Source organism: Coenobita brevimanus, chromosome 68 (assembly GCF_032717465.1).
Source record: "Coenobita brevimanus isolate Jiangsu-jjx chromosome 68, ASM3271746v2, whole genome shotgun sequence".
Taxonomy (NCBI): domain Eukaryota; kingdom Metazoa; phylum Arthropoda; class Malacostraca; order Decapoda; family Coenobitidae; genus Coenobita; species Coenobita brevimanus.
In genome coordinates, this window is record NC_137021.1 from 29,211,578 (window position 1) to 29,224,043 (window position 12,466).

Genomic DNA, 12,466 nt, shown 5'->3' on the forward strand with positions numbered 1-12,466 from the left:
TAGGAAGGCCATGGCCGAGACCGGGCTTTCCCTCAGAGCTCTCAAAGAGTGTATGTTGTGTTGTTGGTGTAGGTGATTGTGTGCAATGCAGTCTTCCATAATGTGCTTAATAGTATGGGGTGCTGTGTTACATCCCGGACAGGCATCAGCGATGGAGTCATCCAGCCTCTTCTGGTAGCTTAAGAGGGCTGGATGGTGCCCACATCTCAGCCTGGCCAGGTGGACCCTGTCCTAACGAGGAAGATAGGATTCAGAAGGGTGGATGTCAGGAGGACGTGTATGCAGCTGTGTGTTGTCTTTAAGTGACTGAATGGAGCGGCGAGTGATCTGAGTGTGGATATGCTTCTGGAAGCTGGTCTGAGGTGGGCGAAGGGGGAGAGATGACAGTATTTGTGTATGGTATCGTGTGCTGGGTGTTGTTTTGATGTTCCTTGGTGTGGGTGGAGCTGCCATGTACTGTAGTGGATGTTGTGGGTTTGTGGAGGCTGCAGCAAGAAACTGGGTGCCTCTCATGTCTAGGTGATCCTTGACCTTGAGGACTTTGGTTTCTTGATGTAGGTGGTCTGTGGGTGTAGTAGCTGTGCAGCCTGTGATTATTTTTAGGGCCTTGTTCTGTATGGTCTGCAGAGTGTTGTAGTGTGTTTTGGTCAGGTTAGAAGCCCAGGCAGGGCTTGCATAATTCATCACTGAACGTATGTATTATTTGTATATTGTGGTGGTGGTTTCTTTGTTGTGTCCGAATGTTGTACGGGTAAGTGACCTCAAAGCATTGAGTCTTGGTGTTATTTTATTTTTAATGTTTGTGATGTGTTGTTTGAATGACATTGATGTTTTGTATGTTACACCAAGGATTTTGTGTGTGTGTGTGTGTGTGTGTGTGTGTGGTAGTGGAGTGTTATTTATGGTGAGGTGTGGGATGTGACTGTGCTCTGTTTTCCAGTTTGTGAGAAGAGTAACAGTAGATTTGGCTGGGGCTATTTTGAGCCTGTTTGTCGTGAACCATTCGTGTAGTGTGTTGAGGTAAGGTTGAATGATGTGTGCAGCTGTGTTTGAGTTTTGGTGCGTACATCTATCTATCTATATACCTAGGCTGCTTCCCCCAAGGAAAGGGAGGTAGCCGAGACAGGACGACACACTCCCTATTTACTCATCCATTCAAACACATTCATTCGCATCTTAGCCCCAAGGGGAGAACAGACAGATCCTCACCACATCACACCGCACCACGTACATGTAAGTGTTATATCATCTGCATAGGAAGCTATGTGTATCTGTGGTGTGTGGGGTGTGAGTATGTCGTGCATGTATAGATTAAAGAGTGTAGGGGACAAAACAGATCCTTGGGGGACGCCGTTTGTGAAGTTTCTGATGTTAGAAGACTGACCGGCAAATGTTACGTGTGCACATCTGCCTGCTAAGTAGTTTGCCAGCCATCTTTTTGTGTTATTGTGCATGTTTGTGTTGAGTATTTTGTTTCTGAGGTTGTGGCGGGGGATGGCGTCAAAAGCTTTTCTAATGTCTAGTGTGACTAGGAGTGTTCTGTGTGGTGGCCTAGCTGAATTCATGCCATCGAAAACTCTCTGTGTAAGATCTGTAAGAAGGGTGTTTGTGGAGTGTAGTGGCCTAAAGCCATGTTGTGACTGGGCTAGGGGAATGTGAGGTGTGACTAGTTGTAGTATCAGTCGTTCAGTGACTTTAGAGGGGGTGCAGAGGAGTGTGATGGGGCGATGTGAGGAGGGTAACGTGGGGTCTTTGTTGGGTTTAGGGATAGTGATGATATTCCCATGCTTCCAGATGTTGGGTATCATGTTGTGTGAGTAGCTGTAGTTTGATATGTTGGTGAGTGCTTGTATGCCTTGTGGTCCTAGGTGTTTAAGGTGAATGTTGCTTATGTTGTCTGGTCCACAGGCAGATGAGTGCTTGAGATTGTTAATGATGTGCTTCGTCTGGTTGTAAGTGAAAGGTGCGTAGTCTGGGTCTGTGGGGAACTGTCTCTTACGTCGAATGATACGTCGGTCTTCCGGATGGGGGGTTACATGGCTGACTTGTGAAAAGTGATTGATTAGAGTGTTTGCTTGTTGTTTGTTTGAGGGTATGGTGTCTGTTGTTGGGATGGCAGCGTGTGATTGTATGGTGTTGCTGTTGGAAAGTGTGATGCTGTTTAGTGTTTTGTAGAGTTTGCTGATGTTTGTTTTATGGTCAAGTGTTTGGAGGTAATTTTTCCAGTTTAGTGTTTGCTGTTCTGATATTTTACTGTTTATTTGAGTGTTGAGTTCTTGTATTTGTTGTATGGTGTCTTGTGTATGCGGTGTTGGGGAGTGTCACAGTGTGTCCCGTTGTCTGATGAGGCCTTGAATTTCTGGTGTGAAGTTGGGGTTGTGTCTCTTTCTGTTGCCTCTAGGGATGTGTTTTTTGTCTGCGTTTTGTATGATTGTAATGAAAGTGTGCACAGCGGTGTTGATGTTTGTGATGGGTGTACTGTTTAGTGTTTCGAAATGTTCTTCTGTTTCAGTTACAAAGGCCTCCCAGTTGGCTCTCTTTTAATTAGTGTATGTGTGTTTGTGGCCAGCTGGGGTGATTCTGGTTTTGGTAGTGATGATGATTGGGAGGTGATCAGAACCTAAGGTTTTGACCACTCTCCATGATGTAGTGGGAGCAAGGTTTGGGGACCAAAGGTGAAGTCTAGAGATGATGGGAGGAAGAGGGCTTGGTGTGGGATATGGGTATGTTGGCCTAGACCTAGGGTACACTGATATGGTGGAGCATTGTATAGACACCGGGGATCACCGGGGTTGGGGCCAGCCCAACAGCCTGAAATGGAGATGATGATGGAGAATCTCCAAGGTCAAGGAGTGATAGAAAAGTCCAGCGGCCTGTATGCATCAGCAGTGGTTCTGGTAAGGGAAAAGGATGGCTCAGTAAGGTGTTGTATAGATTATCGAGCCCTGAATGACGTGACAGTGAAGGATGCATACCCCTTGCCAAGGATTGATGACACACTGGATGCTCTGTCAGGTGCCAAGTCATGCAAGATTTGTATAATGCTGTCATCCTTTTTACTTTCCCCAGACTTAAGGCATTTTTGATACTTCATTTTTGCATAATCGTAAATATAGTCTATGTGTGATAGCCTAATTATTTCATTAGCGTAATTGTGCATGCCTTTTCCATAAGAAGATGAAGCTCGTATTACAGATGATAATGACAAAGGTCTTGTAACTGTAAATGTGCAAACTTGTTTCAAGGGCTAATAGAATCCTTTGGAAGAATTAGAGCTGTTTAGAAACAAAAGCCATGTTTTTATTATTATTAATTTCATTATTATTATTATTATTATTATTATTATTACTACAACCACTACTACTACTACTACCACTACTACTGGTACTGGTACTACAACTACTACTCTATTCTGCAGGCTGTATCCTGCGGTCTGTGGGTCGTGAATGGCAAGCGAACCGTAACACTGAGGAATATTTTTCTTAGTGGAAGAGTCCACACCCACTCATGCTTCACACACTGGTATAGATGAGGGAGTTGCTTCGAACGAAGGGTGAGAAATGTATGTAGAAATCCTGTGTTTGTGTGGAAGTGTTCATAATCCACGAGTGAGATCCAAATAAAAGAGACGTTGATCCATTAATAAACTCAACAATCTTTTCTCTCGTAGGTGTTCTATTTATTTCGGGGGCGTAGCCAGAAAGTTCACAAGGAAGGGCGGGAGAAGGATTTCTACAGATTCTTGAAAAAGCGGTGGGAGGTGAGCAAAGCAAGTCTCTGCATCTGGGGGGTCTGGAGGGGGCTGTGAGCCCTCCAAGAAAGTTTGTGTAAATTAAGTACTTTTAGGAACTTTTTCAGGCCTATGAAGGTATGTGCTGAAATATTTAGATGATAACTAATTATAGGGAAAATGGAGAAAAACAGAGCAAGAAAATGATTTTGGCAGAAAAAAGAAACTTTTTTGATGTTCCTTATAGAATAAAGGAACAATAAGGCATCTGGGAGTCTCATGTGCATATTCCTCACCTTTGAGAGCATAATAATCTTAGCAAATTTAGTTCGAGTCTGGAAATGTCAAAACTAATCTGAAAAAGGTGGTAACAAGACATATTATTGTGTTCTAAAGGAAAGCAATAAATTTTTAAATATTTCACAAATATCTTGGTACCTCAAGACTCAGGTATCATAAATCATATTAAGAACCACTTCCATAGTGAACATGTGCCAGACATTGGAATTCTACCTACTTGGTTAAACTAAAAGGGTAAGCCGTTAAAACTCCGCTATCAGTCTTATAGGTGTGAGAATTATGTATAAAATGCTGTCACAATATATCTCCATACACTTGTACTAACATCACATACAGGATACTCAGTTGCCATACGTACTGTACTGTAACACAAAAACAATCTCAAATAGTTTAGTTTTTTTTTTTTTTCAAAATGTGAAAACAAATATTATCTGATACTGTGTTCGTCTCAAAATTTACAATTAAAATCATTCCTTTTCTACGAGATTTATCCCACACATTGCCTAAATATTGCAAAAGAAACCTTGCGCATACAATATAGCCCTGGAAGAACGAACAACCTTCCACTGTTATTCCTTGAACTGATGTAGTTCTGAACCTGAAAAAAGTAAAGCAGTGAGCAGAGGCGTGGACGCGTTCTGTACTTAATATCGGGTGTCTTTCTGACTCACTACGATTCTCTCTCTCTCTCTCTCTCTCTCTCTCTCTCTCTCTCTCAAGTTATTTACAGTATTTATTTATTTATTCATATATATTCAGTTATTTATTTTTAAAGTTTTATTCTTTTAGCTTCATACGATTTCAGGACCCTCAAGGGGGGGGGGCTGCCGCCTCCTCCCACCCCCCCTTCGCTAGGTCCCTGATTTATTTATTTGTGTATTTATATGAGGGAGGGGCTAGTGAGTTGGGGGAGGGTAGTCAAATGGTGGGTGACAGAGCGACTTGGAGGCGTTTTGTCTGCGGCCACCCTTTGCGGGATTAGGGCGTCGGGCTATAAATAGATACATAGTATTTATTTTTATTACTTTTCTTGCATGAAGAAGACAGAGCATGGGGAGATTCTGAGTACCCTTTCATTTAAAAAACAAAACAACTTAGATAGCTAATATTGGATAATTAAGCTTTGATATTGGTGAATAACAAGAAACTAAGTTTCACTCTGCACCATCCCTGGATTTGCAGCCAAGTATATTGTAACAGTGAGAGTCAGTCTAGTGGAGTAAGTCTGTGTGAGACGGGGCTTACTGTTCATGAAGAACATTATACAAACCCTAATATGAGCTTATTGACGTGTGTGTGTGTGTGTGTGTGTGTGTGTGTGTGTGTGTGTGTGTGTGTGTGTGTGTGTGTGTGTGTGTGTGTGTGTGTGTGTGTGTGTGTGTGTGTGTGTGTGTGTGTGTGTGTGTGTGTGCTTACTAAAGGCAAGTACATAAAAGTTAGAAGGGAGGTTACAAAGATATTTCGGGTACCAATTTTGGGACGTAATGAAAGATGTAGCGTAAAGAACGGAAAGGGAGGTGGGAGGGTGCGGCAAGGAGGGTGAGGAGATATGGACATAAAACATGAAACCAGGGTAATTTACGAAAGGTAGAGAACTCTGGTGAATGAGGTGGGAAAATGTGGAGGAGAGTGAGAGGAAAGGTGGAAGGGAAGTGAGGGAGAGGAGACCGCCCAACTCATTAGTGAAAATGAGTCGTGGATTTTCAAGGGCGCAGGAGGGAAGTGAGGAGAGAAGTTAAAGCTGAAAGACGGCTGGATTCTCTCTCTCTCTCTCTCTCTCTCTCTGGCTGAATCTTTGTATGTGGTTGCTTTCAATGTTTTCTACAGCCTTATATTAATGGAGTTTATGTTTATGTCCCATGTATTTTGCAATTCTAACCCAGAAATGACCAGAGTATTATACAGTATAGTGCCTGCTGCTGGCGATTAAAGTCAGGTGCAGGGAAATGACTGTCCCCAGTGGTTTATACTCTTTAATAACCAAGAGACTGATGATCCTACCTGCAAGACGATTTAATTCCGCTATAGTGAATACCCAACCATTGGTGCATTATGAGAAATTGTTGGTGTTATAATATTTGTATTGCTATTTTATCAGAAAATTATTCATATATATATATATATATATATATATATATATATATCTATCTATCTATCTATCTATCTATCTATCTATATATATATATATATATATATATATATATATATATATATATATATATATATATATATATACCTGATATTCTCAAACATGGTTTCACACACACACATAGAGTTGCCAGGTCATGCCATAAATGGCATTTTTTGCCAGAAATTTCGTGTTTCCCGAAAAAGTGCCATTTTTATGGCAAAAAATAAATGATGCCAAAAAAATGCCATAATTTGTAGCCGGTTTGCCATTTTGTGCCAGAAATTGCGAGTGATACCCAAATTTATCTTGGAAGATTTAAAAATTAAAATTAAAAATTAAAAAAATTTCCACTGCCATTATTTACTTTATATATAGGTAAGTACTCGCCACTGAGACAGAGCGGCGCGTATTGGTGGAGCGTGTGACATGTCAAAAGTCTGGCAAAATCAGTGTTATTTTACCTATATCAAACGCATTTGTTGAAAGAGTCTTCAGGCAGACTGCCTTAATTAAGACAAAAATAAGAAATAGAATTGGAAACAAGCTTTTAAAGAGCATCTTGATGATTAGGTCATATTAAAGAATGCCTGCTGCAAAGATTTTCGTGTTCCAGATGACATGCTGAAAATAATAATAGTATGTATAAGAGTCAACATGAGGAATAGGATAGCAGTGAAGCTGAAGCTGCACTGCAAATATTGACTGAATTTTTTCAGCAATAGGTGTCTAGGTGTTTGTCTGTGCTGCAATAAAGCATGTGAAATGTATGGTTTTCAGTTCTATTTTCATTTTTGTAAATGTCAAAAACTGCATTTATTTTTTTTCCTTGCATAAAGCATATCAAATATATGGTTCATTTTCAGTTTTCTATTTTAATTTTGTAAATGCCATAAAGACAGCTATTTTTCAAAACTAGTTTGCCAGACAATGCCATAAATCACACTCATAGATGCCACATGAGTACTGCAACACCTGGCAACCCTGCACACATATACACACACACACACACACACACACACACACACACAGTTTTGGAACACCGGACAGAGTAGCCGTGTGTGCTGTGCTCAGTTGCCATATGCCTAGGTGTACCTAGAAATGAGTCAAACTCTGTGCTAAGCCAAATTATGGATGGTTGTAGATTAGAAGCTAGGAAATGCTGTCCATAGGAAGTATATCAAGTGGTTTGATGAGTTTCCTGCGTTAGCAGAACACAGGCGCCATGTAAGGTAAACAAACGAGTCCAGGGTAAAATCCAACACTGACAGAAAAGAGATGATAAACTGTAAGTAGAAAGTATATATCTATAAGATGGCGTACTTTGAAGAAGTGCAACTAGGTAAGAGGAAGGGAAACTTAAAAAGAAAAAATGATGGCTACACAGACCTAGTAGAACTGGTTGATTTTAATAAATTAGCAGAGAAAGTGAACAAATTGGAATAATAATCAAACTGAAACTGGATGATATAAAGAAGAAACTGTACCAACAAATGAAAAAAAAAACGAGGAACTGGTAAAGGAATTAAACAAAAGTTGCAACAATAAGTGAGCTACAAACTGAGGTAGACAGTTTGAGAAAGAAAATGAACGAAATTGGAAATACAGTAGGCACCCATGAAAGAGTTTTGAAGGAGTACAGTGATGATAAAGACATAATTAGACAAGCAGGTAATCTGATAAAGCAAAGTTGGGGCACTGCTGAGAAGATAACTTGGGCAAATGGAATGAGAAACTATACCGAGGATGTACAAAATATATGGGCAGAAGTAGCCAAAACAAGTCAAGATCTACAAAACAATGCTGAAGCAAAAGACATGATAAGGGAGGTGAAAGGCTTCATAAGGAAGAACCCCAGGCTGGTAAAGGAAACAGATGGGAGTAATAAATCTAGTCATGACTGGTAAAGGTGAAGAAGAAATAAAGAATAGAATCACCAGAGATAACAAGGAGATGGTAAATATAATGAACACATTGAAAATAATATCAGACGAAATGTGTGAGAAAGATGATGAACGTAAGAGATTAGGGAAATACGGGAGAAACAAGTCAAGGCCTCTAAAAGTAACCTTTCAAAATGTGAACACTGTAGAAGAGGTACCGGTATTAAATAATGCTAACAAACTTAAGGTTTAGGAAGAGTACAAAAAAGTGTGGATAAAAAGGTGCCCAACTCAAGAGCAATGGGTATTACTTAAGGAAAAGAGGGAAGAAGCAAAAAGAAAGAATGACGCAAGATCGGATGAAGAGAGAGGTAATTTTTTTTTTTTTTCACAAAGTAGTAGGTTTGCGAGTAAAAAAGAAAAAAAAAGACAAACAGCAGGGACTAAATAAAAGCAAGATAATGGACTCAATGTCAAATATGTAAACAATATGGCAAAGTTATTGTACTCAAATTTAGATAGAATGGTATCCAAATTATTCGAGAGAAAAGACTACATCATGGAAAATGAGCCTCATATTGTTTGTCTAACAGAAACAAAATTTACTCCAAGGATATCAAACGACTCTGTAATTTGGATGAGTACAATATATCGCGAAGAGAAAAATTTTAAAAAAGGAGGAGGAGTTATGATACTAACAGAGAAAAGCCTTCAAGTAAAAAAGGATAGAAACAGACATACCCTCACAAACACAATTAGTTGCCTTAGAGATTAGTACATTAGAAGAGATAATAATTGTGGCAAATTTATATATGCCAGGCAAGGCAAACACATAGGACAGATGTGAATACGAAGACCTTGCAGAAAAGACAATTCAGTGTTTAAGAACCCTACTTTACAGAATGCAAGAAAAATCTTAAAGAATTATACTAAAGGGAGATTTTAACACACATATACATTGGAATACTCCAGCCAGGAAAGTTGTTGGGATCAAATACATTTTGACCTTATACAGGAATTTTTTCTAACACAGCATATAAACGAGAACACCAGGAAAAGAGGATCAAAAGACCCCCACATTATTAGATCTCATACTTACTAGGCAAGAAAGTGAAATTGACAGGATAATCTGTCACCCCATTCGGCAAAAGCGACCATGCAGGACTAATTACAATTTTAGGATAGCATATGATACAGTTAGAGGTAATGTAAAATACAAAAAGAGGCTAAACTACAAAAAAAAAAGGGGTGGCAATTATCATGACATGAAGAAGTACATCAACGATATAGATTGGGAGGAGCTAAGAGGACAAGATGTAAATGGTATATATAAAAAATTCTTTGAATTTTACGAAACAGGAATCCATAATTATGTCCCCTTGCACAAAGACACGGAAATAAAAATAAAGAACTGGTTTAATACCGATTGTAAAAGTGCAAAAGAGAAAAGAGATTTGTTGTGGATCAGATACAGACGGCATAAAAGTGAGAGAGTATATAACAACTACAAGCAGGCAAGAAATGATTATAGAAGGATAAGGAGAGAAGCTCAAAGGCAATATGAAGAAGACATTATAAACAACAGTACTGATCAACCTAAGATGTTTTACTGCCACAAACGAAGCAAAGCAAAAGTTAAAGATAAAATACAATCCATCATGGATGAGAGGAAATTCTGTCAATGAAACTGATTTTAGTGAAATGCTAAACAAAAATTTCTAGTCAGTTTTTACTAAAGAAAGTAGATTTGTTAGTGATGAAAACGAACGAGCATGCCCACACATATTAACAAATATACACATAACAAATCAAGAGGTCCAGGAAGAGATGAGGGAATTAGACAGGGTAAAAAAAACAATGGCCCTGATGAGATTTCGTGTTTGGTATTATAGGCATGTGCAAAAGATCTACGCAGTCCTTTACAATAATAATCAGAGAATCCTTAAGACAAGGAAAACTACCTGATATTTGAAGGAAAGCGAACATTGTGCCCCTTTTCAAGACAAAAACCGTAACTACCAACATGTATCACTGACCAGCGTCGGAAACAAGATGTTAGAAAAACTTATACGAAGAATTTGGGTAAATCACCTGGAAAAACACAATACCAGAACAGAAAGACAATTTGGTTACTAACCTATTAAGGTACTATGACGGAGCTGCAGAAATAATACAGAAAAGGGATGGCTGGGTAGACAGCAAATATTTGGATTTCAATAAGGCATCTGACAGAGTACCTAACCAAAGACTTTTATGGAAACTGATCAAGGAGGAATCCAAGGTAAACTGTATGATTGGATGTAAGATTTTCTCAGTAAAAGGGAAATGAGAACAGTGCTATGGGGAAATTACTCATCACGGAGAGAAGTGACAAGTGGAGTTCCACAGCGCTCAGTGTTGGCACCAGTTATGTTTTTAATATACATAAATGACATAGACAACAACGTTGGAAAAGGAAGCTACATAGGCTAATTTTGTTTGCTGATGATGCAAAAATACAAAGAGAAATTACAAACACAGGCACGTTCATATAGCTACAAGAGGAATTAACTAAGCTTCATTAGTGGAGCAATAGATGGCAAATGGAATTCAATGTGGACAAATGTCATGTAATAAAATTTGGTAAAAGTGATGAAACACCAGACTGGGACTATAAGTTAGGAAGTTCATCCCTACACACATCAGAAAGGGAGAAGGATTTAGGAGTGATTATCAATAACAGGCTATCGCCGGCTGACCACATAAATGAGAAAGCAAGGAACATGTACACACTGCTTGCTAATATGAGGGCAGCATTCACATATATAAATGGAGACATGCTAAGAAAGCTAATAACATCATTCTTCAAACCAACTTTTGACTATGCATCAATAGTCTGGAATCCACATCTAAAAAAAAAAAGAAAAAGAAAAAAAAAAGATTGAAAAGGTACAAAGGGCCAGCACAAGATGGTCACCAAGCTTAAGGGACCTAAGCTATGAAGAAAGACTCGAGAAATTTAATCTATCAACATTTCAGGAGAGAAGGAAAAGAGAAGACATGACTATGTTCTATAAATGCTTCACAGGACAGGAGAAAATAGACGTAATTGTGTATATAGCATATGGGGAAGCAACACTAAGAGGACACGGTAGAAAACTACAAAAAGAGAGGTGATAAATACGTAAGGAAATTCAGTTTCCCAAATAGAGCAGTTGATCAGTGGAATGCACTGCCGAATGAAATAGTGTGTGCCAAAACAATTAATAAATTTATGCATGATAAAAATGGTTCAAAACACGGGACAGTACGAGCTTGACTCATTCCTGTAAAGATACAATTAGTTAAGAACATACACACACACACACACACACACACACACACACACACACACACACACACACACACACACACACACACACACACAGAGTAGTAGCAGCAGCAGCAGTAGTAACAGCAGTAGTAGTAGTAATGGTAGTAGTAGTAATTTTTTGACAAAAAGGCATTATTATACACATATGCCAGACGCTATGTACAAATTCATGTTATTTTTATAAACAGATTCCCAACACTTAAGAAATTTTTGCACAATAAAGTGATAATTTGTATAGAATGCTGCACCTCTCAACACTAGGAATCCAGGTCATTTAAAAAGATAAACACATACAATGTTTTTATATCGTGTTCATAATGCAGTACTTTGTATAGACAGATGAGCCCAGCCCAGCTGTATACATACGTATGTAAATAGGCACATAATGTAATGTACACACACACACACACACACACACACACACACACACACACACACACACACACACACACACACACACACACACACACACACACACACACACACACACACGCATGCACGCGCGCGCGCGCATCCACACACCCTCATACACATATATGAATACCCTTTCAAACATGTATGCTCTAATACCTGCAAAATACGACAGCGATGTGCTACAAACTAATTTATTGTACTTTCACGTTTTACTTTAAGTACATAGGATACTTCATCATCATCATCATCATCATCATCCAGACCTCCTTGCCCACTCCAAGGTGGGGTTCTTTACATTTATGCCCTCTCATATAAAAAACGATAACATTTTAAATGGCTTTGCTAAAGCAGGAAATCAGGAGTAGAAAATAAGAAAAATACCGTAACATACTTTGACATCAAGTTGTGATTTAGTTACTAAACATTATAAAGTTGCAGCATAACCTAAAATATTTAACCAGAGAAACGAAAAACTCTGCGTGAAGTTACCCAAATCTTGACAAGGACCTTCTGCAAGTAACGAACTCTGCAGGGTAGAATAACATGACGTCATGAAATGGAAGCGACAATCAGTGGTTCTAGCACAGTCTAATATGGCATGTATTTTATCTTGAATTTTGTTTCCCTCGCATGTACAATAGCCCAATTCATCTGGAGTT